Here is a 5,387-nt window from a genome sequence, read left to right on the forward strand (position 1 = left end):
TCTGACATTATAATAATGTGTGCAATACTTTTTGTCTCGTGAACTCAAAAGTGTAGAAAAAATCACACCCGTGTGAACTGAGTGTTGCAACTCCCCCCCCCTCCCCTCCTCCTCTCTCTCTCTCTCGCTCTCTCTCTCATTAGCAGGCAACAGAGCAGCACTATCTCTCTGTTTCTGGCACAGCGCCCCTACTGGTACTAATAGTCATATACCGGTACTCATGCTCATGGCCACATAGGTACACACGGACATTGCTGGTTGTAGGAGTGGTTGCACCACTCAAAAACATGAACTATACCGTAATGTTTCTTCTGTAGGGCCCCTACTTGAATAGCAGACATACTGAATTTTCTTTTAAATCAAATGCACAAGAAAATAATGTAGACTGTAGAGTATGTTTTTTATTGTATTTTTCAAAACTAGTGCTCTTTCTCAAAGTGGGGTCCGTGGACCCTCACGGGTCATTGAGGCTGTTCCAAGTGTGTACAATGGAACTGAATGGACACTTCTATTTGGTTCCATTTGTACACTCGTTTATGGTGGGCCTTCAAATAAAGTTTGAGAAGCACTGTTTTAGATCATAGTTCTAACATGAGGGTGGTTGAATACCGTGTTTTAGATCATAGTTCTAACATGAGGGTGGTTGAATACCGTGTTTTAGATCATAGTTCTAACATGAGGGTGGTTGAATACCGTGTTTTAGATCATAGTTCTAACATGAGGGTGGTTGAATACCGTGTTTTAGATCATAGTTCTAACATGAGGGTGGTTGAATACCGTGTTTTAGATCATAGTTCTAACATGAGGGTGGTTGAATACCGTGTTTTAGATCATAGTTCTAACATGAGGGTGGTTGAATACCGTGTTTTAGATCATAGTTCTAACATGAGGGTGGTTGAATACCGTGTTTTAGATCATAGTTCTAACATGAGCGTGGTTGAATACCGTGTTTTAGATCATAGTTCTAACATGAGGGTGGTTGAATACTGTGTCTTGGCCTGTGGAAAGAGGTTTTAGATCATAGTTCTAACATGAGGCTGGTTGAATACCGTGTCTTGGCCTGTGGAAAGAGGTTTTAGATCATAGTTCTAACATGAGGCTGGTTGAATACCGTGTCTTGGCCTGTGGAAAGAGGTTTTAGATCATAGTTCTAACATGAGGCTGGTTGAATACCGTGTCTTGGCCTGTGGAAAGAGGTTTTAGATCATAGTTCTAACATGAGGCTGGTTGAATACCGTGTCTTGGCCTGTGGAAAGAGGTTTTAGATCATAGTTCTAACATGAGGCTGGTTGAATACCGTGTCTTGGCCTGTGGAAAGAGGGGAAACGGACCGGTCAATGCTACGTTAACCCCTTTCAACATGGCATCCCTATTTTGGGCACGTCATAATGAGAAAATAGTGCAGATCAGGTTTTTATGCTATTCTTATTTAATTAGGATTAATTGTATAACATCAATACCATGTTATAATATTGATATTGAGGTATTTAGTCGGACCAATTGTTTTGGGTCACGATTAATATCTACATTAAATATAATAATATATTTCAAAGTTATTCTTTTTGTATAGTTTAAATTAAAACAAACTAATCTAAGAAATTCCATAAATAAATAAACAATCATTAAGAAGTAATTAAAATTGCTCATTTACAAGCTTGTGTGCTTGTAGCTCTGTTATTTCCACTAGTTTGATCTCTCTTTTGGGTCTCGATCTGAAAGGTTTGGGAACCAACCAGTGTCCTTTAGGATGCATTCGGTCCGGCAGCGCACTCGCCTCTTAGTTTGTATGGCAAATTGTGGCTAGTGGCCACCCTGCCAGTAACTTAATGACAAGATGACCACCATGTGCATAATGGTCTATTGAATAATCAAACATGAGTATTCTCAACATTTTGAGCACCTCAGAACATCTCCCAGCTAACATGTCCATGTGGGCACCATATGGGGTGTATGTGTGTTTATGGGTACCAAGTGGGCATGGGCTAGAACTGGGCAATTATACTGGGTTCCAGGTAGGTTCTATGTGGGCTAAGTGGGCATGGGCTTGAACTGGGCAAATATTGTGGGTTCGATATGGGTTACAAATGGGCCAAGTGGGCATGGGTTAGAACTGGTCAACATGTATGGGTCCCTTGTGGGATATATATGGGCTAAGCGGGCATGGGTTAGAACTGGGCACGCATGTCTGTGTCCCATATGGGTTACGTATGGGCTAAGTGGGCATGGGTTAGAACTGGTCACCCATGTCTGGGTCCTATATAGGTTATGCATGGGCTAAGTGTGCATGGGTAAGAACTGGGAATCCACACCTGGGTCCCTTGTGGGTTATTCATGGGCTAAGTGGGCATGGGTTAGAACTGGTCACCAACACCTGGGTCCCTTATGGGTTTATATGGGCTAAGTGGGCATGGGTTAGCACTGGTCACCCATGTATGGGTCCTATATAGGTTATGTATGGGCTAAGTGGGCATGGGTTAGAACTGGTCACCCATGTCTGGGTCCTATATATGTTATGTATGGGCTAAGTGGGCATGGGTTAGAACTGGTCACCCATGTCTGGGTCCTATATAGGTTATGTATGGGCTAAGTGTGCATGGGTAAGAACTGGGCATCCACACCTGGGTCCCTTGTGGGTTATTCATGGGCTAAGTGGGCATGGGTTAGAACAGGTCATCAACACCTGGGTCCCTTATGGGTGTATATGGGCTAAGTGGGCATGGGTTAGCACTGGTCACCCATGTATGGGTCCTATATAGGTTATTTATGGGCTTAGTGGGCAAGAGTTAGAACTGGTCACCCATGTATGGGTCCCTTGTGGGATATATATGGGCTAAGTGGGCATGGGTTAGAACTGGTCATCCATATATGGGCCTCTTGTGGGATATATATGGGCTAAGTGTGCATGGGTTAGAACTGGTCACCCATTTCTGGGTCCTATATAGGTTATGTATGGGCTAAGTGTGCATTGGTAAGAACTGGGCATCCACACCTGGATCCCTTGTGGGATATATATGGGCTAAGTGTGCGTGGGTTAGAACTGGTCACCCATGTCTGGGTCCTATATAGGTTATGTATGGGCTAAGTGTGCATTGGTAAGAACTGGGCATCCACATCTGGGTCCCTTGTGGGATATATATGGGCTAAGTGTGCGTGTGTTAGAACTGGTCACCCATGTCTGGGTCCTATATAGGTTACTTAGTGGGCAAGGGTTAGAACTGGTCACCCATTTCTGGGTCCTATATATGTTATTTATGGGCTTAGTGGGCATGGGTTAGAACTGGTCACCCATGTATGGGTCCCTTGTGGGATATATATGGGCTAAGTGGGCGTGGGTTGGAACTGGTCATCCATATATGGGCGTCTTGTGGGATATATATGGGCTAAGTGTGCGTGGGTTAGAACTGGTCACCCATGTCTGGGTCCTATATAGGTTATGTATGGGCTAAGTGTGCATGGGTAAGAACTGGGCATCCACACCTGGGTCCCTTGTGGGGAAAGTGGTGAAAAAGGGCGCCAAAGTTTGTAAAAATGTCACTTTTGCATCCAAAAACAACATATTTCCTGTGATTTTTTTCTAATGAAGGGGCATGTATTCCCACTTACTTTTTTGCCCCGATTCCAACGGTGGTGGTCTTATCTCTCTACGACGTCAGGAAGTGGGTGTAAACGCCAACTTCCTGTCCCCAGCCCCCCGAAATGTTGTGGAAAAAACCGAGACCATTTTCGGACTCAGCACGACAAGCTGAAGACGCTGATATCTGTTTCCCAGCACAGGGACTTACGGTTCTCTTAATTGGCTAACCCTAGGGTTAGTTTTCAACGCGCGATAGCTCGAGAACGATACGTCCGTCAGCCAAGTAATTGACATGGGCGTGTTCAGTTTTCCGAGATCTACGCTCCGATATGTCCGCCATTGTCGTGCGACCCCTGTAGCCCGTAACCCTAACCCTAGGTAACCCTAGGGTTACCTGTCTGGAAGCCTTATAGACATAGTAAACCAAAGAGTGTGTTTATGGTTGAAATGCTAAATTTAAAATTGAGTACCAGCAAGGAGACACATATCAGGGCGTTCGTCTTATCGATAGCTACGCGTGGATGCAACTAACTTTTATTTACGACCTTTGTGGGAGGAACTATCGCGCTTCAAAGTGTAACCCTAAGCTCCTAAAGCACACGACCGTGTGTGGCGAACCACATATCAGATTGTTCGTCCCGACAAGCTATATAACATACTAAAAGATGGGCCCGTAATATCGAACGGTTTTTGACTTATAAGCGTTAAAGAGGTTAGACAAATAACGAAACATTTACGAAACCTGGGTCCCTTATGGGTTTAAATGGGCTAAGTGGGCATGGGTTAGCACTGGTCACCCATGTATTATTAGCCCATACATAACCTATATAGGACCCAGACGTGAGTGACCAGTTCTAACCCATGCCCATTTAGCCCATACATAACCTATATAGGACCCAGACATGAGTGACCAGTTCTAACCCATGCCCACTTAGCCCATACATAACCTATATAGGACCCAGACATGAGTGACCAGTTCTAACCCAGGCCCACTTAGCCCATACATAACCTATATAGGACCCAGACATGAGTGACCAGTTCTAACCCATGCCCATTTAGCCCATACATAACCTATATAGGACCCAGACATGAGTGACCAGTTCTAACCCATGCCCACTTAGCCCATACATAACCTATATAGGACCCAGACATGAGTGACCAGTTCTAACCCAGGCCCACTTAGCCCATACATAACCTATATAGGACCCAGACATGAGTGACCAGTTCTAACCCATGCCCATTTAGCCCATACATAACCTATATAGGACCCAGACATGAGTGACCAGTTCTAACCCATGCCCACTTAGCCCATACATAACCTATATAGGACCCAGACATGAGTGACCAGTTCTAACCCAGGCCCACTTAGCCCATACAGAACCCATACAGGACCCAGACAAGGGTGGCCAGTTTTGCCTTGCCAAAAATAACAGAACGTATAAAAGTTTAAGCATGGGATAAGTCGGCCACACACACACACACACACACACACACACACACACACACACACACACACACACACACACACACACACACACACACAATTCTCTCTGTCTCTCTAATTAATTAGGAAAATCTGCTGCAGGCAAACGTTGAACAAAATAACACATTCTTCTACATTCTCTAATTGTGTAAATATTTTAATATATGTTAATTTATAATGGTACTCCTGAGAGTGTAACATGAAAGAGTTAAAGCTCTAGTATGGCCTAAATGTATATAGCCACAGTGCACAGTTTAATATTCAAACTTGTCATTATCATGTGCAAGTTAAAACCACATATGGTTAGGCTACCAGGTTTGAATAAATAAA

Source organism: Protomyctophum bolini (genome assembly GCF_963924005.1).
Source record: "Protomyctophum bolini genome assembly, chromosome: 11".
Classification (NCBI taxonomy): domain Eukaryota; kingdom Metazoa; phylum Chordata; class Actinopteri; order Myctophiformes; family Myctophidae; genus Protomyctophum; species Protomyctophum bolini.